At 40.8% G+C, this 25,492-nt stretch overlaps 1 protein-coding gene across 2 annotated transcripts in view; it reads left to right on the top strand.

Moving 5' to 3' along the window:
- The window catches only part of RASSF8 (Ras association domain family member 8), a 97,209-nt gene that overhangs the window by 7,916 nt on the left and 63,801 nt on the right, over positions 1–25,492 (top strand). Inside the window, exon 2 of one of the 2 annotated variants that reach the window (XM_028532196.2) lies at positions 19,550–19,630. The exons of the other annotated variant lie outside the window; for it this stretch is intronic. The gene's annotated coding sequence lies outside the window, so the exon portion shown is untranslated. The remainder of the gene's footprint in view (positions 1–19,549; positions 19,631–25,492) is intronic. 2 annotated transcript variants of the gene reach the window in all.

The following is a 25,492-nucleotide window of genomic DNA, read 5'->3' as shown; positions in this document are numbered from 1 at the left end:
ACAGACTTCCAGTTTTAAGATAAATAAGTCCCGGGATACAATGTACACTGTGGTGATTTAAGAAAGAGAATAGCTAGAAGCAGGAAGACCAGTTAGGCGATTGCAGTGATTCACAGGTTGGTGGTGGAGGTGGGGATGACCTATTGATTGAAGGATGAGATCTGCTCTTCCTCCCATCTCTGATTTTTCTGAGACTTCTTTGATGCCTCCTTCCCTCCTGTTTGACCAGGGCTTCTCAGACACAGTGCTACTATTTGGAACTATGTGGGGACACTTTTTTGGTTGGCACAGAGACTGGATTGTAGATATTGCCTGTGTTTAGTGGGCAGGGGCTGGTCCAGGGTGCTCAGCATCCTGTGTGGTGAAGACTTGCACCTTGCAATTTGCCGATAGCATTCTGGTTGAGAAATGCTTCTTTAGACGTGTGTCCTTCTTCCCATGTCTCCTCACTGCTCCCAAGCCCAGGATTTCTTAACCTGCTGTCCTTTGTGGGCAGCAGGTGTCCTGTAAGCTGCCTGTTATTCTTCCCAACATGTACTTTGTTAATGTGCATTCTGGGCTGGTGGGTGAGCATTTTCATCCAGTTCTCAGAAGTTCCCATAACCTGAGAATGTACGAATTCCTGTTATGAGTGATCTCACCCACTTCTGTGGGTTTTGCTCCAGCCTGTGTGGTGGCAGTCTTCCATATCTGTCCTGGCAGAGCTCTGTCCTCTGACTGCTGGACCCCTCTCTGCTCAGCCATGCAGTGGTTCCTCTTCTGCTAACTTCTTCTTTTGTTTCCTGCCAGGGTTTGTAGCCCCGTAATTCACCTTACTCCTGATCTTGCCTTTCTCGTGCCACCTCACCTTGATTAATTCATCTCTCTCTTCTGATTTTACCTCCCAGACAGCTGAGGAACTCTTTCCAGTTTCCTCGTTTGCTGCTCTAATTTAACATCTCATTTAGATTGTTGCCACTTCACGGGTCTCCCCACCTGAGACCCATCTTTCACATGTAGCCAGATGGGCTCTTGGATATATAAATCTCACTGTGTCACTGACTTGCTAAAACCTCAACACTGACACAGAACCTCTGAAACCTGGCGCTGGTCCCCGTCCTGGGCTGGCGAGGTGGCCGTCCCGCCTCCCTGCTTGGCTGCCCTCCAGCTCTCTTCCCTTACTCGTCCTCCTGTGCCAGGCTCTAGCAAGACTAAATAAGCTGTTTCATGAGCTGATGCTGAAACATCTAAACATGCTGTCGGTCACATGAAAAAGATGGTTCAGCCTCTCCCTTACCTACCAAAATACTCGATATTCTGAAACGCAGCCTGGCTCTCCCCTCTTCGTGCAGGAGGAGCACACTCCCTTAGGCATCCGTTTGCCTTCTACATCACGTACAGGCATATTTCCCTTCTCCCTCTGCATTTTAATTTCCGGAGCTCTCTGCTTCATATAGTGAGCTTCTGAGAGGCTTCTTAACCTCATTTGTTCACAAGATCAAAGTGACTAAGAGGACTTTAAGCTTGTAGTCCCCCGATGCATTTGAAGGAGTGGGAGTTGGTTCTTTGAAGCTTTATAACTAGTTATGCCCTTGCCGCTGGATGTTCTGTAGGGCATTTTTTTCCTGACGTGGAGCAACTCTGTCTACATTAAAAATCTCCTGAGGCAGGGGGCTCCTCCATGGTCTCTTCGGAGCCCTGGGGAGCCCCTTAGTAGCCCTTGGTGCCCAAGTTCACGCCTCACCACTTGAACTGCAAGAGTGGGCTCAGCCCTGGCTCTGCCCAGCCTGTCTGTTCTAGAACAATTTTCCTGGCCTTCTTAACTAACGTTGGGCCAAGTTTCCACCTCTGGCCCCAATCATCCTGTCGTGTATTCAAAATGGAAAAACTTAGGGAGATCTCTCTTCTCTGTCGTGGCTGATTATTACGGCTAGGTTATGATCGGTATAGTTGAGTCTTTTTCACCCTCAGCCTCATTCATCTTTTGCCCTTCAGGGTTCTTCCCAGTCTTCATATTCCAAAGGAAAAAAAAAAGGAAAAAATATTTTTCACCACTCACAACTATTTGAATAAGTTCTCCTTTTGTTTCTATCATAATTGGGTATCTCTTTTTTATTAGCACTAAACATGTACCATACTTTTGCATTAGCAGGTGTGGTGTGATTAATAAATGTTTGTAAAAATACTTTAGAACATTTTAACGACAGCAAGCACATTCAGCCGCAGGCTAAGGAACATGGAGGCGCCCACCAGGCAGAGTTTTCAGAGTCTGGCTCGAGGACAGGTGTTTGTCCCTGTCTGTCCACCTGGAATCTGAAAGCTCAGGAGTGGGGCCGTCAGGATTTGTTTCGCAGTGCCTTTCCTGCTAGACTGGAAAGTGGGATTCATATTCCTTTGTCCACCGGCTCTTAGCTCTTTGATGGCAGGGATTTATCTGATTTTCACTGGACCCTTGGGGTGTGGCACTGTTAATTGTAGAATAAATTCACTGTGCTGGCTAGTATTTATATCCTCAAGGGGAACCATGCTAAACTGCCTCTAAACATTTAGCTGTGCAGACTAAACAAAGAGATTAGAATATAGCTGACTGAAACATTCATGTTGTGTGGATGACGGAGGTGATAGTGAAATCTGGACTGTTAGGAACGGAGGTTTTACTTGGCTTCTGAAAACACTTCGGCAAACAGTAAGTACCTACTGTGTTCAGGAGTAGGTTCTGCAGAGGATACCAGGAGGGCTGATGTGGTCTGTGGTTTTGGAAGGCTTGTAATTGAGCAACAAGGATGCAGTAAATGTACAAATAATTGCATATGGGAGAATACGCTATAATATGTAATCACATAAATATATAAAACAGTATGGAGAGAGTGGCTAAGTGATTTAAAGGATAAAAGTATTCACTACAGCAGTACTTATCGTAATAAACATTGGAGGCATCTAAATGGTTGATAGCAGTTAAGTAAATTATGGTATAGGCACCAGATGGACTGTTATACAGCCATTAAAAATACTCATGAAGAATTTACAGTAATTTAGGTAAATACATATGCTTTTGTTAGGTGAAGTGTCAGAATATAAATCTAAATATACTGTGTGATCACATTAAAAAAAACAGCATAGCAAGAGGGAAAAAAAGCACTAGGAAGAAAACACACCAAGATATAAACACTGCATCTGACTTCAAGTATATATTACATATGTTTGTGTCTTATGTATATTTATGTGCATGAGTATGTAGCATGGGGCAAAAGTAGGTTTGTAGTTGTTCCTGTGGGAAAATAGTACAATAATTGGTAAGTAATAATACGAGAATAAACTCTGTCTTACGTACTCACAACTGTAAACCTACTTTTCCCCACCACGTATGTGCATCTCTGTGTGTACATACTATAATTATACACTTCACTGCATTTTCACATACTGAGCATACCCATACAACAAGCGCCTAGGTTAACAACTGAAACACTATGCGCGTTCATTCTCACAGGGCCCTCATGCTCCTGACTGCTGGCATTCCGTAGTTTTGGCATCGTGTAAATGGAGTCACACGGCATACATTCTTTTGTGTCTGGTTTTTTACACTCCACATTGTCTGATTCATCTGTATTGTTTATAGTTATAGATCGTTTGTTCTTTTTGTTATGAATGACTTAATCTTATGCTTTCATCTTTGTAATGTAATGTATTTTGTAATTAGAAAAAGTTTTTTTGTTTTTAAGAGGCAAAGGCCAGTTTATCTGTAAAGTGCTTGACTAGATTCAGGTGGCCGCTTCCGCTGGACCTGGGACGAGTGAGGGGGAGTGAGCCGGGACTGTGCTGAAACAGGTGCACTTCGGCGCGGTGTGCACTCTGCGTCAGGAGAGCAAGATTCTATCTGCTCTGCCATTTAGTTGTCATGGGACTGAGGACACATGCGTTTTAATCCCTTTGATCTGCAGTTTGCTCATCCATTGGTCAGCTGGGTATGATGGTATCATCCTTAGATGATACTGGTCATGAGGACTAACTTGAGATAATGAGTCTGGGAGAAGGTCTGCCATATGGTGAGATCCTTTATTTAAAAATCAGAGTTAGAGAGGATGGATGATCAGGGAGGGAAGTTAATATCCAGTGGCCATTAATTTTCTTTGTGAAGTAAGGGGCAATGGTTATTTGTAAATGAAGGCACATGGTTTTGAGGTGGAGGTTTGAGCAAAGCAGAGAAGCTTTGGGGCAGGCAGCCACTCAGTGCTCAGTGGGAAAGGGCCCCGGGTGGATTGGAGGGAGAACTCAGAGGTGTTAAGGGCCCATCTGCATTCAGAGCATAAACATCAGGGTAGTATGTCGGTTTTCCCACCAGGATATTTGTTTATTATGTTTTATTTGGACTAATATTAAGCTGATTTTTTTCCTGATAATACCAATGGAATGGAAGAGGCAGACACCGAAAGAAAAGGAGGAAAGCCCAACATGAGAATTGCCATGGCTAGTCTGCAAAGACAACACTGTTTAAAGAAAGCTTCTGACTTACGCTGAGAATGGGAATGTTACAGGAGTCCCTGGCGATCTGGAACTTAGGTCTGCTTCCAAGGACATTTGCAATAAAAGGGAGTGCTGAGATTTAGTCTTGACCACAAAAGCCTACAAGACATGCAGGGAACTTTTGCTAATATTTTTAGCTCTGAGAGTCCTAAAATCACTAGCAGTTTTAACTATTTTAGGTCCTTTAAATAATAAAGGGCTTGATGGGCCAGCCTGTAGCCCCATTCATGGCTGGTATTGTTTCTATGGGAAAATTACTCAGGTGCAGTGAAAGCTGCTGGGGGTGCACTCCAGCAGGTCTGCCTCTTCCCAATGCAGTGATGGGTAGGCACTCCCTCCTGAACCCAGTGTGGAGAGGTTAGCTATTTGTGGATAAATGATGTTAGGAGATTGGGCTGTGTCTTTTCTGGTCATTGATCCATTTAGACAGTATCTGTTGAGTGCCTGTGGGCTAGATACTAAAACAATGTATTTTTAAGTCATATCTTACCCTGGCCGGGTGGCTCAGTTGGTTGGAGTGTCATACTGTACACCAAATGGTTGCGGGTTCCATCCTGTCCGGGCACATACAGGAGGCAACCAATCAATGTTTCTCTCTCACATTGATGTTTCTCTCTTTCTGTCTCAGTGTATCCTCTGATGAGGATTTTTTTAAAAAAAAGTCTTATCTCCCAGATACTTTGTACCTGGGCCAGGCATTTAAAGAAATCATTTCTGGAATGTGGTAATGGGTAGATGTGGGTTCCTGGGCTGGGGTTGGAAGTGAGTGCGTCTGTAAAGATGTTCCTGAGTCTGCTGGAGGGAATTGGGAAGGCATAAGGGGACATTTCACTCTTAAGCTAAGACTTGAGACTGAAAAGGCATTTTTTTGGGAGCATGGTTACTCAGTACAGACAGAACAATAGACACAAAGCCAGAGTGTTTAAGGGAGAACTTGGTCTGTTGTGGAACTACAGTCTTGCTATCGCCAAAGTTAGAGATCACTGAGGTTAGCAGTGGGTGGGGAAGTGGCAGGAGCCGAGGTGTGGAATAACTCCACCCTCTCCCCCCACCCGGGAAAGATTATCTCATTGTCCGAAAGTTTGTTTAGCTTTTCACTGATTGGTTATGAGAAACAGTTTTTCTGTCTCTGCCCTGCATCAGGATTTCTGCTTCTTCAGACTTGACATTAGGAAATGTTGAGATTGCTTTGTAATTAGGTGGAGCTTGGAGTACTGCTCAGTGTCTTCCAGTTCAGTGTGTTGAGATCCTGTTGTTTATAGTCAGTCCACAAACATTTATAAAGCATATGTTATATCAAAGGAATTATACTTGCTGGAGACAGTATTATAAAGATAGGAATTGGCTCCTGTCTTTCAAGAAGCTTACAATCTAGCTAACAAAGCAAAACTTGAACTTTCAGAAGCCCTATTATGAAAAGAAAAATAATGGCTAAAGGAAACAGGATGGGCTTGTCACTTACAAGTGTGGGAAGTAGAGAAATCTGTGTAGAAGAAAGGGCACTTTCATCAAGGGCCAGAAAACCAAAAAAACTAGGACCGGTGGACAGTTGTATAAAGGCAGGGCAAGGTGAGTGGAACTGGAGAAAAACCACTCCAGCAGGAGGGCTGTGGCTAGCCCAGGAGCCAGGACGTGCAGAGAACCATTGGAGGGAGCTTGGTGTAAAGTCACTCAGTGTGGGGTGCATTGCTGGAAGTAGAGACAAATGGGGCCGATAGTGTGGCTAGGGCCAGGTGGCAAGGGTCTTAAATGCTGCATTGAGGAATTTGGACTTTATTCCAAGGTACTAAGCTTTTCTGAACAAGTCTTCTACTTGTCTTCCTCTCCACCCCAGGCCCCTGCTGTCTTTGTCTCCCAACTGCTGTGCTCAGAGCAAGCCCCGTGAAGTGTACTGTATCCTGACATCTTGTCTCAGGGACCCTCCTGGTGTAGCACAGATGACCAAGAAAGTTGTGATTTTGGTCTAGACTCTTTGGATGATTCCTTAGTCAACAGCTTCATCCTTTAGTGTCAGTTCTCCTTGCCTTAGATTTTTGCAGCACGCTATTCAGTTTTTTAACCACTTTTATGTCATTATATAATTTGATTCTTAACAGTTATTGGGAATGATCAGATCAGTGGAAGCTCACATAGCGGTAGGATGTGGGACTAGTGCTGTGACACCCCTTGGTTTGAAGTCCTCAGTGGCTCCCTGCTGATGTCAGATCCATGACAGTAGGATCAGGCCTGAAGTCCTCCGGCGTCTCTGCCTCTGAGTGAGTGTGGAGTTTGAGGCATTTCCCAAGTCTGAGAAACAGAGACGCAGAAGAGAACATAGACAAAAGCAAGTACTTGTTTGTCAGCACTGAGGGAATGCAGTTTGACGGCATTATATTGATTGCAGTAAATGTCAAGTCTGTCATGGAAATGAAGATGGAGCTCTTCTAAAATTCTATTTAAAAAAAAACATGTCATAGACTTCAGTTGAATATACAGAGACGTCTAATAGAGTGAGCCTATCTGGAAAACTTCGTTCAATTCTGAGGTCAAATCAGGTTATTTTTAAGCTCCTAAATGACTGGGAGTAGGCCTCAATAAAGTACCCTTATATATCTGAAGTCAGACTGGCCAGCCTCACCTGTCCAATAAGAGTACCTGCAGTGGTGGTTGCTATTTGTTTTCTCTAGGTGGGACACTGTGCTGTAATACTAATAATGTAATTAAATGCAGCATTCTATTTAGAGAAAGGAAACCAAAGACTTCCTCACATGTTCTATTTTAAGAAAAAGCACACATATGTACAACAAAATGGGCAGTAATTTGGGCTTTAAAAAAGTGTTTTAAATAAATGCAGTAATTTGTGGATGAAAAGGGGTACTGTAATAAATCATAAATTCCTAACTGGGCAGGTCATGGTGGGTAGTCACACCTCGTGCCTATAACTTCTTTAGTGAAAGGTTTTTAAGCCAGCCCTGTCCATTTTTCCGGTGTATCTAAGTTAACACACCTTTGAAATGCCAGAAGCAATACCCCTTGAAGGCATAACCAACCTCTGGAGAGAGCACATAATCTTAACTATCCTGTAACCCAACCCTGGCCTTGCTTTCTCCTACCTATGTATAATCTTCTTTAAATTCCCTTCTTAATTCCAACTGCATAAAAGAAGCTGCAAAGTGCCCTTCTGCAGAGCATTTAAGAGCTTGCTTTTCTTCATTGTCTTTTTGGCTTAGAAAAACTCATAAAAATTCTCCACAGATTTCGGACACTACTCTGCTTCCTGTATAGGGTGGGGAACACCCTTCCTCCCTAATCATTTCTGTGCCTTCATTAAAAGCACCTTATAAGAAATGAAATTGTTGCCCTAGTTGGTGTGGCTCAGGGGATTGAGTGCTGGCCTGTGAACTGAAAAGTCACCGGTTCGATGCCTGGTCAGGGCCCATGCCTGGGTTGTGAGCATGGTCCCCAGTTGAGGGTGAACAAGAGGGAACTCGTCAATGTATCTCTCCCACATTGATGTTTCTCTCCCTCCCTTCTCTCTAAAAATAAATAAATAAAATCTAAAGGAGAACAAGAAGAAAAAAGAAATGAAATTGTTGCCTAAATGAGAACCCAGGAGATCAGCAAGGGAGTCTGGAAATGTCGGGGGTCCCTCCTCAGCGGCTTCGCCCGAGGCCTCAGACGTCCCCACTCTACTCAGTGCTCATGTGATGTGGCCAAATTTATTTCTTGTGTATGTGATCATTTTGTTACTTATTCTTTAAAAACGAGAAAACTGTAATATTTTTAAACTTGAAATAGATTCCATAAAGAATTTTTTTTTGTTTTCCTTTCCCCTCTGACTCACTATTGGTTTTCTTTTATTTGGGGTTTGTTGATTTAAATAACAAGTGGATATCATGTTCAGGGCTGGGCTAGACCCTTGACCCACATTTTCATTTAATCTTCACAACTCTGCATGGTGAGTTTACTCATTCTATGAATGAGAAAATGGGTTTGGAGAGATTTTTTTGAACTACCGAAAGTTAACAAAGGACCCAGTGGGAAAAGCTGGTCTCAGAGTAGAAGGACAGCAGAGGGAGAAAAAGCAGAGATGAGGGAGAGCAGGCAGTGCGAGTGAGGGAAACAGTGAGACGTCCTGCCCATCCATCAGCCACAAGCCCCGAGGCTCTGGGTATACAGTGCCCTTGTCACCAATCTGTTTGGCCTTCTGTATGTATGGGGTGTGTGTGTTTGTTTACAAGTGCTTTATGACAGTGTTTGCAAACTCATTACAGCAGTAAGGCAGATGGCAGCAAGGGGCGAAGTGGGTTGGGTGTAAAGGAAGAGTGGTTAGGACTGTGGCAAATTAGGGAGTACTCGAATTACCTACAGGGGGCTGTCCCCACTCAGCTCCAGATGATTACTGCCCTTAGGAAATGTGGGTGGACCAGCTTTTGGCAAATCCTCAGTGTGTGCTTGTGTGCCTGTTTTCAGAGAAGCATATATCTGAATTTTGGGGGTGATTTCCATCCTTTTAAAAACATCAAAAATACTATGGTAGCTAAACAAAAAAACAGTAGGTGGATTTGTTTATTTAGTAGGCAGGGTAGTATTAAGTTCTTAAGCTTGTGAGAGAGGATTTCTTGGTTACCTACTAGCCTCAGCCAGCTTCTACTCTAAACAGGCAGGGGTGGTAGTTATAAATGCCTTGATTTTAATTTTTTCATAGAAGGAGACGAAGATGTCAGACAGTTCTGGTAGTCTCATTGCAAGAATAATTTAAACTCAAGCTAAGTTAAAAATTATGAAATGAGATATTTCAATTTGGTGAGTTTTTATATAATTTAAAATCTATTAAAACTATCATTTTAAGAGGGAAGGCTATCAAACTACCTGCTTTAAGTAACTATATTAAGCAATATTTTGAGTGGAAGAGTTGAAGGGCATGATAAAACGTATTATTCTATAAATTTAGATTTCATCCAGTGGAGAATAGGCAGTGGGTAGGTATTTTTTATGGGCAGTGAGGAGATGGGGCACTTGCTTTATTAAAAGAAAATAGAGGTGTATTGTTAAGAGTGACATATGCCCTGGTAACCAGATCAGTCCTAGTTCACCCCTGTTGCTCTGGCATAACAATAGGACCTTTCCTTCCAGATGATCAAGTGCATGGTCACCCTATGTGATGTTAACGCTTTTCTAGTTGCTGGCCCCTTTCGCATAGAGGTGGAGTGAGGCGGGCATGCTGCATGGCCTTGCCACTGCTGGTGGAGTCAATCACTGAAGCAAAGACTAAACCAGTCTTCACCTTCGAGGGACTCGCAGCTCTTTCTAAAGGATCTTTACTGTTACTCTCAGGCTTTTACTTGTCAGCACCATATAAAGCTTGATGAGTTATTTCTGTATCATAGTTTTCAAAGCCATCCTTGTTGTTCACTTTAACCCACTCTTACTGCTGTATCAAATTTAGCTTGTAGTATGTAAGGGAGGCATAGCAACACCATCTTCTAGGATCTGTGGGTAAATACCAAGGAGCACAAGTGCTGGATCCTGTGAAAAGAGTACGTTTAGTTTTGTAAGAAAGTAGCCAACTGTCTTTTATTTTGCATTCCCACCAGTAGTCAATGAGATTTCCTGATGTTCCGCAGTCTTACCAGCATTTGGTGGTTGTCAGTGTTTTGGATTTTGGCCATTCTGATATGTGTGTTAGCATCTGCATGTTTTAATTTGGATTTCCCTGATGATACATGACATAAAGCATCTTTTCATATGTTTGTTAGGCATTTTCACATAAAAATACTCTTTTCATTGGGAAAGAAGTGATCTTATGCCCACCTTACAGATGTGGGATTTAGGGAGGGGTGGCTCAAAATTGTGTTTCAGGAGGAGAAAACCTTCCTGCCCAGAGGGCATCTCTGGGTCCTGGCTAGAGGCAGCGTGGCGCATGGTGGGGAGCACAGACTGCGGCAGACAGGGCTGGGCCATCTACTAGCTGGTGACCCGGTCTTAGGTTATTTAATCACCCTGTGCCTTCTGCCTCATCAGAAAATGAGGAGTGAATTAATATGCATAAAATACATAAAACAGTGGCTTGGCACATAGAAAGTGCTATCTAATGAAATGTTTAGGCAAATTCTTTTTCCTAACTCTGGCTTGTAGCAAGTGGTTCTCCTGGTCTCTGTGACCCTGTACTGTAGCTGAGCCTCTTCTCAGTCTTAAAGGGTGAAGTAGTTACATTCAGTCTGGTTTTCCCAGCATCCCAAGGTAAGAGTGCCCTTCGTGATCTTTGCTTATGAAGTCATCCTCCTCCAAGATCCTGCATCTCGCTGGGGCCATAGAGGTGTTGCCAATGTTAGTTACTGAAAAGACACACCAGGTGCACTTATTCCCAACAGCTCTGCAGAGGAGGCTCAAGGAGGTCATGACTATCCCATATCCACTTTCCAGCAGAGCTGCGATGGTGTGTTTTTTGTTGTCTGTGCTGCCTTCAGAACATGTAAAGGAAAAGGCCAGTGTTCTTTTTGGAGACTTGATTGCATACAGTAAGAATGAACTCGCATTTCTTGTGTCAATGGATGGTTGTTGGCACCAATTCAACACCAACAGGAATCTGCAATTTGGGGCACAGTGAAGAAGGAGACTTTATTCAATGCAAACAGCTCAATTGTGATATAGCACGGCTGTGGAACAGCACAGCTCTGAGGTGGTCCTGCTCTGCTCCACCTGTTCCTGTATACACCGCTCTGCCTTGCTCTGCACCTCACCTGTCAGTTTCACTCTGCGTGCTCTGCTTCAGTGAGACTTCTTTAGTATTTCAGTTCCAGCCAAGGAAATGCAGTCTTCTCTCTTCAGTGGAAAGGGAAAGTGTGCTCCCTGAGCCAGAGGGGAGTTGTCTTAGAGCGAAGTCCTACTTCTGATTCATGATTGGTCTGTCCTCATGCAAATGAGGACTCCAAACCCTCACAGTTTGATTGGTCCTCACTGTCCTTATTGGTCATAATGGAACTGTTCTGGTTGGTCAGTGAAGATACTGATGGGCTATAGCTGTGCAGCTCTGATTGGACAGGGAATGCCTCAGTTCTGTTGGTTGAAATAAAATTTCTGGATCTCCTTTGTTGGCTCAGATGGCAGGATCACAGTGTAGATAGGCAGTGCAGTGCAAGAGGCAGTAATTCAGTGCAGACTCCTCCCTAAAGTGTGGCTTGCATGAGATGCCCCTATTTAGAAATGGATGTTAGCCCTGGCTGGGTGACTTGGTTGGTTAGAGCATGGTCCCCATACATCAAGGTTGCAGGTTCAGTCCCCTTCAGGGCACATGTGAAAATCAACCAATGGATGCATAAATTAGTGGAATAACAAATCAGTGTTTCTCTCTCTCTTTCTCTCTCTTCCCCCTCCCTACCCTCTCCCTTCTTTCCTGTCTCTACAAATCAATTTTTTTAAATTTAAAAAGAAGAAATGGCTGCTAGACTTTGTTTTGTTGTTGTTGTTGTTGTTTGTTTGTTTTTAATTTGAGCCCAATTAGCCACCAGGATCCCTTAGTAGGTGTCTTCTTTCTCAGCGTTCACACTGGTGTAGACTGGACCATGGAGGCTCGTGGTTCCATGTGCTCTTTGGAGCCTGTGGTGGGCGGGCGGCTGTCAGTTCCCACATCGTTCCAGTGCAGCCTGCCTCTTCTGTGAGCACCTCTGCTGGCTCCTTCTTCTATCCCAGTTTCTGTCTAAATTGTGCAGGGATTAGACATCCATTGGCTTCTTCCATGTGTTTCCCACACTTTTGACTTATTTCCCTTCTGTTTGCTTGAATCACTTTACTTCTTTATCTCACCACCCTTACTTATTCTCACACACTAGCCCTTACCCATTTATGCCATTTTTCCGGTCCTGGGGGTCAGGAGTGGACTCTTGACTTTTAGAGCCATTGGTAAGCAATAAACTGGTATGAACTGCAACATGGTATGAACTGACCGAAAACCATGATACACTATGTGAACTATTCAGTCTTGCCCCTTAGCTTTCTTTTGCTCAACCAAATTGAACATTATTAACACAGCATTACAGTCAATATCATATGATGTCAGCAAGGGGAAAGAGTACACCAAACTAAACCAAAAACGGTGGGAGACTACATACAATTCCAGAAACAATCTAAGGGCTTTCCTCCCTTAAGGCACTAAGACAGGAAATGATAAGGTTTCTGGAATATGTACAGTATAATCTGCACAAGTGCCTGTCTTAAATAGTGTTTAAATATAAAGATGCTCTTCTTCAACTTAAGATAGCTTTGTTGCTTATGCTTTCCTTTGAACTGAAATGAGGACATTTATTCAAGATTAACATACATTGTGAAACACCTCAATTTAGAAAATTAGATAATTGTTCAGAGCATACTTGAATGTGCCAATGCACTGTAGTAATTTTTTACTTCAGTGGTAGCATATTCTTTGCTCTATTTTTTTTGCCTTTTTAAATGTATGCTAAAATTTTTCTAGTAACCCGTATTTTAAATGGAGAATGAAAAGCATTGTCACTTGAAATTAATTAGTATTATTTAAAAACTGAATCTCTTCCTCACATTTGAATTTACTCTTGTTTATGGTAGAGTCTTTTTAAATTTAGTGCTCTGACACCATCAGAAAAAAATGGGGGAAATTTTCGAGCATCCATGCAGACAACCTTCAAGTTAGGACTGCCAGTCCTGACCACCTTGGGGTTTTTCTTACTGTCTTGTATCCGTACTGAGCAGATGGTTAATGGACAGCTGTGAAGTGGGATAATCAAATCTGATAAGGTGAGAAGTAGCTAACTAGAGCACCTTTTAGTATTTGGGAAAATTTCTAGGGTGTGTGGTGGTCAAAATCAATATTTAGGATTCCATTCGTGTTAATACAAAAATATAACTTAAAACCACAGTTTATTTTTTAATTAACTTTTTTTTTTATTTTTAAAAATTGTCCTGTTTCTCAGTGAATCTTTTCTTGTGTGTGAAGAGGAGAAAGACAAATTTGCATCAGCTAACTGCTTGCATTGCCACCTGGGGAAATAGCATGTCAAATTTATCTAGATGCTCCTCCTGGCCTTCCCTACATGCTTGTTTACTGAGTGTCAGGTCTGGTGCTAGGTGCTGGGACTGTAAAGAAGTGAGACAGGATTCATTGGTACAGTATGCGGATAGATCTGACATGTAACACAAAACAGTGCGTGCCTCTGAAGAATCCTCTTAATGTGTTTAAAGAAACTGCCCATTGAAGGACTGTTTACAACTTCATCAGTCTTATTACCTTTGTAGTTTACTTCATTTAAATTAAAAACCAGTCCTGGTTTAACCAGTGGTTAACCAGACCACTTCCTGGTCTCAGAAGGCAGCTCTTTTAGGGCTGTGCCTAGCCTACCTCATTTCTTCTGCAAGCACACAGAGCCTGGACTTTCTGAGTGACAGCAAAGACAGCTGTATAGTGTCTGCTCTGCAGAAGGAACCTACTTCCTTTTCTAGTCTTCAGGTCTTTTTCCTTCCCGTTACCATCGATTTGATGTTTTCTCTGAAAACTGTGGCTCAGCCACGTGTCCTCCCTTAATCACTGGACCACACCAGAGGTCATACTCTGCCTTTCTCAGGGCTTACTTGATGTCCCAATGTCGCATTTGTCTGGCGTGTGCTCTGTAGGGAAATACAGCTTCTGTTAATATGGTTATGTTTGTTTTTTAATCTGTCTGCACGTAACATTGTTGTGTGGGATTTTTGTTTTGGGGCAGCTCAAATTGGAGTAATAGATCTTCAGTAATGGCACCTAGATAATTTGATGAATATTTATCACAACTCTGAAAACAGCTCTCTGGTGTGTGGGATGTTAAAGTGTTAGCCAGAGGAAGGAGACCTTATCCAATGATCAATGGATAGTCTAGTAAGGTTTATGAAATGCATTTTCAAACTGTTCTAAACAAAAATGATTGCTTGACTATTTAAAAAGAATGATTATATCATTTGCTTGATTTATCCTCCTTTTGCTCTTCTGATTCCCTGTATGACATTTAATTACATATCATAAGGCTAACAATGTATTTCAATTCCTATGGTTTATTTTCTGATTTTTTAAAATTTATTGATTTGAGGGGGGGGCATTGATTTGCTGTCCCACCGATTTATGCATTCATTGGTTGATTCTCATATGTACTCTGACCGTCAATCAAACTTGCAACCTTGGTGTATAAGGATGATGCTCTAACCAATTGAGCTACCTAGCCAGGACTCAATTCCTATGGTTTATGGATCAGTTTATTACCGAAAAGGGCAAGGTGCAGGAAAGAGTATGAAGACTTATTAGAAGCAGTGCAACTTATGTGAACTAATCTGGGATGGAAGTCTGGTGGGAAAAAAACAAACACCTGAGTTCAGATCAGGGCTCCACCGCTCACTAGCCATGTGAACCTTGAAAGGTACCAAATCTTTCTGAAACATCCGTTTCCTCATCTGCAGAATGCATATTACAAGACTCACCCTCACAGGGTTGTGAACAGTGCCTGAGTTGTACAGAGAGTGCTGCCCGTCACTCACTTACTGAGTGCCTACTATCCGTTAAAGGCACTGCATTGGGGTCAAGTCACCTAATCTTTCTGAACTTCAGTTTTGTCATCTGTGTGCTAAGACTTTCAACATGAATACGAACAAGCTCAGAATTTACAGCCGGTAGCGGTTGTAATGAGTCGTCTCACGAAGGCTCCCACCACGATGCGCACTGGACTGCAGTGTTTTCCCCCAGGTCTCCTTCGTGCTTCCAGATGTGTGTTTGGTGTTCTTATTGCCAGATATTAGTTGTGTCTCACAGTATTGTATAATTAGTGGAAAGAAACCCATATCTTACCCACCTTTATAATCCCCGCTACATTTTTATAGTAAGGGCTTGGTCAGTGTTTATTATATGGATAATTATTTTTTTATTACCCTCACCCTCTCCTTTGTAAGCTAATATAGCTGATAACATCATAATGGATTTATTTTCACAGAAATCTTATTGTTTTAACATTTCATGTGGAAGAGGTAAAGCCTAAGATACCTTTCTTACTAACATTGCAGATTGCTTTAAGCAGACCTAAATTATACTCAGAAATGTAGGATGTCTGTGAGTGTCGGTATTGAAGAAGAAAAAGACCCTTGAATGTTCCTACTCTTTATTACAAAAACCAAACATTTAGAATTACAAATTTGCATAATATTGATTATTTTAGTTTATGTTATGGATACAAACAGATAGCACTTATGAAAATGTACTATAACATTTTGTTTACAGTTGAATACTTATTTATAGTTGCATATTTGTACAGATTTTTCTGTTTTCAATAAAAACATGATTTTCTAACTTTTGAACATCTCCGGGTAACAGGCTGGATAGTAGCTGGCTACCTTCAAGCCCTTTAGACTTTTTGTTACATGGTCTACAAGACTTACACCACCAGCGCAGTGGGCTCTTTTCTGGTTTCTGCAATGAGGGAAACGCCACCGTTGCCCACTGACCATCCGTCCCATCCCCGTGGGCCTGATTTGGAGGAAAGGAGTGTACCGAATCAGTAGTTATTAAGAGACAGCCACAAGCAAGCGAAAGTCCTGCTTCCTTTACCTGATTTGTGGAAGAAAGGGGGAAAATGGCAACGCCTCTTGGAAACTGGAATTCATTTTGCTCTTGAGTTCTAAATCATTTCGTTTTGCTAGAGTTCAGTGTATAGAAATTGCAATAACCTGTTATGTTCATTTACATCAATAACTTGTAATTGCACATGTAGACTAGTTTACATAAAGACTGTGTAGATAATAGATATCTTAGTTATCTATTGCTGCATAACAAGTTGCCTCAAACCTGGGGAGGTAAAATAGCAAACATTTTTTAATCTCATCTAATTTCTTTGGATCGGGAATCCAGGAATGTTCCAGGTGGATGGCTGTGGCTCGGGGTCTTTCATAAGGTTGCAGTCCAGGTGTCATTCCAAGTTGTGAGTAGTCTGTATGAAGACTTGACTGGGGCTGGAAGGGCTGTTTCCAAGGTGTTTTACTCATATGCCTGGCAGATTTGAACTGGTTATTGGCAAGAGGCCTCAGTTCCTTACTACGTGGACCTCTTCATGGGGCTTCTTGAGCATTTGTATAACAGGAACAAGTGACCAAAAAAGAACAAGATGGAAGCTGCATTGTTTTTCTATGACCTCGCCTGGAAGTCACACGTTATTTCCATGATATACTACTGGCCCTGCAAGTTGCCTCTGCTCATTGCGATAGGAGAATACACAATGGTGTGAAGACCAGCAGGCAAGGATGTGGGGAAACTATCTTGGAGGCTGTCTATCAGTATAGGAGAATGCCTTTAGCACAAATTTTGAAGTGTCCTGTGAATAACCTTTTAATTTTATCAAAAATAATATAATTATTGGAGCATAGAGGTTTCTAATTTTTATTCCTTCTTTTTACTCCAAATTGCACATGTCGGTAACATGTTGATTATTGGTCCATTTCAGTTACTTCTGTAATAGATATCTCTTTTTCAGATATGTGGTCATAGGAGAATTGTATCTAGATGAAAGGAATCATTTAGCTAGACAGGGTTTTCACTGACGATAAGGTTAGCATCACTGAACAACCCTCTGTCATTCTGTAAAACCCTCTGAATTCATTAGGCCTCAGTGGACATTTATTGAACATCTCTTACATTGTGGGCCATGTGAATGCAGATGTCAGTGCAAAATGTCTCTGCCCTCAAGCAAAGGCAAACGTGGCAATAGAGATACATATTGGAGTAGTGAGGTCAGTTGTGTAAGATCATGGGCTCTGCCCATTTGCCCATGTTCAATTCCTGGTCCTCCTATTTAATAGCTATACGGCCTTAAACTGTTATTTAACCTTTCTGTTTTTTAGTTTTCTTTTCTGATAATTCTCTTATTACAGCTTATCTACCTCATAGGGTTGTAAGGATTTAGAAAACAGTGCCAGTGAGTACAGTTAGCCAGCCACTTGAGAATACCTGGAGCAGTCACTCTGGCTGAGGGAAGGTTTGCGGGGGATGTGAGACATTTGCGTTGTCTCTGCGAGGGTGAGTTGGAGTTTGGCCAGCGCAAAAAGTTGGTGAGGCCAGGGAGACAGCTGAGCCTCGCAGGGACTAGAAAGGTGAGGACCGTCCACAAGAGCCGGAGTCCCTCACTTCTGGTCAGGCTGGGTATTTATTTACCAGAGGCATCCCAAGCACATTCCCAGGGCACTGGAGGGACTGGGACACTTCCCGTCCCATCCCAAAGTGCCTTGACTTACCCAGAATTTTATAATTATAAACATCTATAAAGGAGAGATTTTAACATCAGCATATATGTAAGATAGTATCATTTTCAGTTACATACAAGGGAGTAAGCATCCTAATCTCCTTTTAAGTGTCTGACTCTGGTAGTGGTAACTTTATTTTATGAACAAAAGATAATGATTATGAAGGATTATATTCTCGTAACTCCTTCTCAACTGCCCACTTTTCACTTCCAAAAGATTTTCTTGAAAACAAAAGTAAAAAGAGTGATGATGGTTAGGAAAAGAGATTTTGACTTAAATAAGTAAGAATCACTTTGCCAACTAGGCTGGATTCCAGGTATCTTGTGGGCCTGAGGGTGGGATTAGGGTGGTTAGGCTAGTTAGCCTCTTCTCACAGATTCTGGACTCGCCCCCAGCCCTCTCTTCCAGCAGGGCTGCCCCTTCATTGCTTCTTCAATGACACCATGTTCCGTGGACAAGCCCTTTTACCAAAGCATATCAGCCTCAAATGCATGCCTTTCCTCCAGCTTCTCCAGGAGATAAGTAGGTCTGTTGAAGCTATCTTATGTAAGAGATGAAACAGGAATATTATGGTATCTGGTTGGCTCAAAGCCTATTCATTTTCATTGGGAAAAAAAAAATTTAATGTAATGCTAGTCTCTTTTTCTTGTAAAACTTGGAAGCATGCACTAATGCACTTTTGCACTACAGCTATAACACTATGTAAAAATAATCCGGAAATGAATGGTGCTTTTATAAAAACTATTAAGTTATATGAAGTGTTAGTCCAGTAACCAGATTTGGAGACAATGTCACCATTCAGGATTATAGTAGTTGAGCAAGGAGAACCCTGGGATGGAAGGGGACACTTTGGACTACTTACTCGCTTCCTCGGTTGTGTTTGAAATTTGTGTATTTTCTGATGGCTTGCATCAGACTTGGGGTTCTCCAGCTCTTTCTCCTCACACTATTTCTAATTTGATTCTTCCCATTATTGTATAACTAATAATTTGATTGTAACTTCTTTGGTAACGTTTTCTCTTTCATAATAAAAGTTCAGTTTCCTGGTACATTAAAAAGTGGTTGACAGAAGATGGTCTTGTCCCTAAAGCAAACCTCTCTATAAATAAATGCAAAAAACGCCTGTGAAGGGTATAGTCTGAATGTAGCAGACATTAGAATTGCGTCAGTGCTCGCCTTGTAGCCAAGAGTTCTTTCTTAGGCTTTCTTTCTAACTAACGTCGTGCCAGGGGGTCACATTCTCACAGCATTAGGCGATAGAATGGTCAGAGGACTGGAGCCAACTGACTCTCGCAGCCAGCGGCTGTGATTTTTACTCACCAAGGGAAAGTGCGGCATGCTTTTGTTTTTATTTTTTGGTGCTGAAAGCCTGAGCTCTCTCCTCCCGCTTCATTTTTAGGCCCTGACCTCAGGCAGTTTTCCAAATGTCTAACTGTTAAACCACTCTCAAGAAATTACTGGGGGATGGCAGGGAGCTTTGGCCAGGAGGAGGAGGCAGCCCCAAGTTTCTCTCGCACACCATGGGCCCATCAAATGACCTTTTTAAGAAACAACTGAAATTCCTTTTTCAAAGGCACAAAAATACTAATTGAAACCAAACCAAACAAACTATCCCATAAGTACTGCAATTCGGGGAGGATCAGAAAGGGAAGGAACAATTGTTCTTGGGAGAACCATTTGAAGCTGAGAGCTTGTGTATTTTTGCTCTTTAATGATAATAAGTTAAAATGGGGTGACTTAGTATTTTTAAGATAAAAATGAGCCAGGCCTGTAAGAACGCTGTGTATGTTTTTAGGTGCCTGTGCCTGGTGCCCCGCCCATCCTCCGGTCCGGACGACCTCGCACTCTCCCCACCTGAGGGCTCCAGCGTGACCAGGTGAGTCCACACATTTGCACTCCCTACGTACTTCCTAGCAGAGTATCACTTACGGTGACTTAAATCAATTTTTTTTCTAAGTTTGGGAGACTTTAGAGATTGTGCTCACTGGTGAACTCTTAAGAAGCGGGGGCTATAGATAATTATAAATGTGGTTAACGATGGTATCTTTTGCCACTGTAGTGTAAAGCCCTAGATTCAAATTTGGGTTGATGCTACTAGAATCATAAAACACGCTTTGGGTTCCAAATCAGAAGTCTGAAGCAAAATATTACAAATTGTGTTTCTACTCCTGGGCTTCCTTGAACACTGTCAGACTAATGCTTTACATGGACAACCTCTTTTAGAGCAGAGACCTAGGTATTCCTAACAGTGAAAGGCTGGAAGGTTTTGGTAAGTGTGAGATATATCCTATAGTTTGAGCTTCCATCCCTTTCGTAGTGTCAGTAATTGACTCCATCAAGTAAAGAGAGGCACAGAATCCCTTGAGGTGAGGAAATACAACTAAATTATTTTGCACTTGCTTTTTGTCTGTTTGATGTGTGTTGTCCCTTATCTCTTGAACCTTGAGTCACTTATTGGTCCCAGTCACAAGGTCAAAGTAATTTGACATTGTTTGTAGTAAGTGAATTAGTTAGAATAAACTGTTCACATTTTACAGGTGAATAAAATGTGTAAGGGCATCAACCAGTGTGCCCTTTCGTCAAGTTCTTAATCCCTCATTTGTAAAAGTTTTGTGCTTGATTTTTTCCTAGATGATGGCATTTCAAAGGTCTCACATACATTAGTTTCCCCCTGAAATAAAAAAAGTATAACCTTAGAGCCTCTAGTATTTACTAGATTGTGTGGAAGGAATGGGGCCCTAAAAGCATAAGCCTATACTCTCACTGGTTCAGTTGTTCCGTGGACTGTGCTGCATTGCTTGTGGATTAGGGAAAACAGTTACAGAGGGCCACAAGTGGTGAGCGCAAATGATGGTCTGATGGTAATAAGGCAATTTTGTTATGTCCGTGTGAGACCTGAAAAATCCTGGTTGAGCCCTGCTCTTTGTAATTATTTGTGTTACAGCCTAAAGAAAAAAAGCATAAGAAGAAAAAAATGTATTGTGTAGCTCAGCTGAGTAGAGTTCTCTCCATGATTGGACAGGCACTTAAATTTTAGTTTTAGCTTCCGTTACTGATAAAGCTGTTTCGTAAATCTTTCTTTTATACATGAATTATTTCTGTTTAGGAGGATTTATATATTAAGTTGTACTAAGAAGGAACTGTGGTTCAAGTTTAGTGTCGAGGGATTGTGTACATTTGAGCTTGAACAATTTAATTGTTTTGTTCCTGTTGGAAAACTAGTCATTATCCACTAGTACACGTAGGAGATTCATGAGTTGCTTGAGTTCCCAGAAGAGTTTTCATTTTTTGCTGTTTCTGCTCAAATGCTCAGTATGCTAAAAAATAAATGACTGATGTTTGACTTCAAGTGCAAAGAGGTTCCTTTAGCATACTGCCTTGTTTTCCTTTTTAAATTAAGTTTTGTTTGTTTTACATGAATAGAGGGCTCCTGGGCTAGGGCATAGCATAGTGAGCTACACAGGAAACTTGAAATGCTTTTTGCCTGTGCTGGTACTGAAGTAACCCAGCTTACTCATAGAAGGGAGGGTATATGAATTCCCCAAGTCTTTCTGAATGAGGCATCTAATTTTAGTCATGTTAACTTGGATGATCAACAAAGCCAACTTTTAATTCTCAGTATTTGCTACACTGTAAAAGACCTGAAGCCTTTTTTTATAGAGCTACTTAAAATTTTTAATGTCTTACAATCAGATTATCTCTACTAAATCACATTTTCTCCATAATGATGCAATTTTCCCCAAGCCATTATTCTTTTAAAGCATGATGATAGAGAATAATTCACAGTTTATCACAAGGCATCTTTGTTAGGTTTATAAATCTGAAGCTGTGAGAGTAAACTATAAAGCCCATATTTTCTGTAAAAAAAATTGGGTAAAACAAAATAAGATTTTACAGATTAGTTATTTGCTTCTCTTTCTATTTGAAATAGGACTTCCCCCATGCACACTTTTCTGGTACCTTCCTGTAAAATTATCAGCGAGGGGGAAATAATGATAAACAGGATTTAGCTCTATATTCTTCTTTCATAACGGCCTTGCAAGTAATTTCCCATAGTTTCTGTGACAAAGTGCTCTGTGGTAACACACTGTGCCTCTGGTAACGAGGAGCACTTTCAAAATACCATCAACGTTTTATATTTTAAGCTGTGTGTGTGTGTTTTCAAGTTAGGTTTTCTGTCCCATGTAGACTTAATGGAATTTATTTTTTATATGCTTATACTTGGTTTTCAGGGTCAGATTGGGGTATTTCTGAATAAAACTGGTAAAGAGATATTTATTATTGTGACAGATAATTCATGATCACACATTTTAGGAGGTTTGAAATGATCCTGTGGAGAAAACAACTTGGTAGAAGGGGGGATATTGTCTGTAATTTAAGTTGTCATGGTAACCTGCATCAAGAGGCATGTACTTGGAATCGAGGCCTGAAGAATTTTAGTGACAATAAACATTCCGGTTGCATTCATCATCATTTTTTTTTCCTCCAAGAAAGGAGCCATCTATTGTGACCTCATTATTTCATTTCTGTTTTTAGAACATAGCAGTTTGCATTTTTTAGCATTTTGAAACTTCCCTGGTAAGAGTAAAAAAAAGCAAAGTTTAGCTGTTTATGTTTGAAGTTGACATATTTTGATAATGCACCTCAAACACATTTTGGATGTTCAAATAGGGACAATATAATGATTACTTAATGAAGAAAGAAATAGAATTTGAAAAAACTGGTATATACATTTGTTAAAATGAAGTCTTAATACTAAGAAGATTGGAAGATTGGAATCTGGTTTTCATTGAACTCTGATCAGGGAATGTTTTGACTTTCCTAATATCAAATTGTTAATATTTTTACTTTATGGCATCTTGTAAAAGTGTACTTTAATGAAAAAGATGGGATATCATTTTTATTAATGGAGTAAGTTAACTTTGAGAAATTTGTATCCAGACATTATTTTTAGATATGCTATCTTTCACAAAGGACAATAGGATATATTTTTTAAAGGTTTTATTTATTTATTTTTAGAGAGAGGAGAAAGGAGGGAGAAAGAGAGGGAGAGAAGCATCAATGTGTGGTTGCCTCTCACACACCCGCTCCTGGGGGCCTGGCTTGCAACCCAGGTATGTGCCCTGACCGGGTATCAAGCAGGGGACCCTTTGGTTTGCAGGCTATTGCTCAATCCACTGAGCCACACCAGCCAGGGCAGAATGTTTTTTATAAAGAAAAAGCTTTTTAATGTTTGCTTCTCTCTTGCCTTTTGCAAAATGCTGTTCACTAATCAAGGTGATTTGCAGTTGCCATATTTTTAGGACTATAAGACACACCAGACCAGAAGATGCACCTAGGTTTTAGAGGAGGAAAATAGGGGAAAAAATTTTGAAGCAAAAAAGGTGGTAAAATATTTAATAGCATAAATAGCATAATATTTCACCAATATAAATGTAAACTACATTTACTAGCCAGGTAAGCTACATTTAGACTATAAGATGCACCCCAATTTTCCTTCCAAATCTGGGGGGAGAAAGTGCGTCGTATAGTCTGAAAAATACAGTAAATGTTCTGTGTAAGGAAGGAAGGTTAAAAGAAATAGGAGGTAAGGGGGTGTGTATCCATTCATTCTAGGAAACTTGGAAAATAAATGGGAAGAGTTTGTGGCTAGTCTAATAAAAATATACAAAATTAGAAGTTACAGGGTATAACTGTAGTTATCTATAGTTAAAAAGTGATAATACTTTTGTAGGTACATTTTCACATGTGTATGAGAACCTCAATCAAACAGATGATTCTTTTAAAAATATAAATAAACAAAGGTTTAAAGTTTAAAATTTAAATTTTAGAAAGTATAAAGGTAGATTTAGAAAACCTAAATAATCTATTTACTGGCAAAATGTGAGGAAAAATAAAATCACCCATTATCTCACTGTTTAGAGAATGCTACAGTGAATATTTTGAGAAGTAGCTATAATTTTTTAAACAAAATCGTAATCAAGCTGGCAAGAGCCAAAATACTAACAATGGTGAAATAATAAAATTTTATCTCCTGTTTGAATTAACAGTATAACCAGCTATCATCACTACTATCTGAAATAGATCTGAAATATGCAGCTAGTCTATAAAGAAAAAGGACTGAAAGAACTGTTGGAAAGGATAAAATTATTTATAGATAATAAAAAGTTCCCAAGACGATCAACTGAAACTAATAGAGTGTTGTAAAATTCCATTATAAATAATTTAATATGACCTATATAGTAGTAATAACCAATTTGGAAATATGAGGAAAAAGGAGCCCATTCATAGTAGCAACAGAAAGTATGCTGAGGATTAAACTTTGTAAGAAATGTGAATGGCATATAGGGAGGAAACTATTAAACTTCACCTCGAGGATGTGGGCACTCAGTGTTTCTAGATACAAAGACAACTTAATAATTATTTTATTCTCTTTATATTTGTAAGTTTAATATAATTTTAATCAGAATCTCAACAGTAATGTTTTTGCAGGTTAGTGATTCTGAAATTTCATTTTTGTAAAAAATAAGAGCCATTAAATATTTATATAAAGAGGAATTATGAAGGAGAACTTGTAATGCTAGATATAATTAAATAGTATGATGTTTATAAAATAGACAAATATTTGGAAGAGAATAGAAACCTCAGGAGAATGTTGTATTGATAAAATGCCATTACAAATAATGAATATAGCCTTGACTGGTGTGGCTCAGTGGATTGAGTGCCGGTCTGTGAACCAAAGGGTCGCCAGTTCAATTCCAAGTCTAAGGCACATGCTTAGGTTGCAAACCAGGTCCGCAGTAGAGGGCGCATGAGAGGCAACCACACACTAATGTTTCTCTCCCTCTCTTCCTCCCTTCCCCTCTCTCTAAGAATAAATTTTTAAAAAAGACAAATTTAACGAATATAAAAGTACAGTAATAAACCAGAAGAGAATGTCCATGAATGTCTGATGGATTTGGGGAAAGGAAAAATTAAATAGCAAAGGTTAAAAAGGAGTGATTCATATATAATTACATTAAAGATAAAACAATTAAATTTAGCATATGTCAAATCAAAAACTATTCTTGAGACTTCCAGTCAAGATGGCACCATAGGTAAACACAGCTTGTCCCCTTGAAAATAACCACATCAAAATTACAACTAAACTATAGAACAACTATCAGTCAGAACTATTAGAAATTGAGCTGAATGGAAGCCCTACACTACAGAATTAAAGAAGAAACCACATAGAGACTGATAGGAGGTGCAGAGATGCCAAACAGGCTGGTCCCACACCCACGGGGGGCAGATAAAAATTGGGAGGGATATCTCAGGGCTTCGGAGTCCCAGACCCATGCCAGGAAGATAAGTCTCCATAATTTCTTGCTGTAAAAACAAGTGGGGATCGAGACTGTGGAAAGCAGAAACTTCTGGAGTCCCAGGCAGTTCCTTTTAAAGGGCCCATACACACACTGATTTGGGCTTACTCCCTCTGAGCTCCAGCATGGGAGTAGCAGATTGAAAGTCATCAGAGACACTGGGAGGAACTGAATTGCCTGGCATCAGGAGGAGAGGTGGGGAGCAGTTTTCTCCAACAGAAGTACTGGCAGTGGCCATTGTTTTTTTTTCTGAGCCCTCCTTCCCACAGAGTCACAGAGTTGGCAGGCGGGTACTGTTCCTGAGACTCGGTCAACCTGGCTCACACTGTTTGCCCCACCCTGGTGATTCCCTGGGCCCTGCCCCATCTATCTTTCGG

The sequence above is a fragment of the Phyllostomus discolor genome, chromosome 2 (genome assembly GCF_004126475.2).
Source record: "Phyllostomus discolor isolate MPI-MPIP mPhyDis1 chromosome 2, mPhyDis1.pri.v3, whole genome shotgun sequence".
In the NCBI taxonomy this organism is placed as follows: Eukaryota; Metazoa; Chordata; class Mammalia; order Chiroptera; family Phyllostomidae; genus Phyllostomus; species Phyllostomus discolor.
Note: the sequence above shows the minus strand (reverse complement) of the source record. Positions and strands in the feature narration are given on the sequence as shown.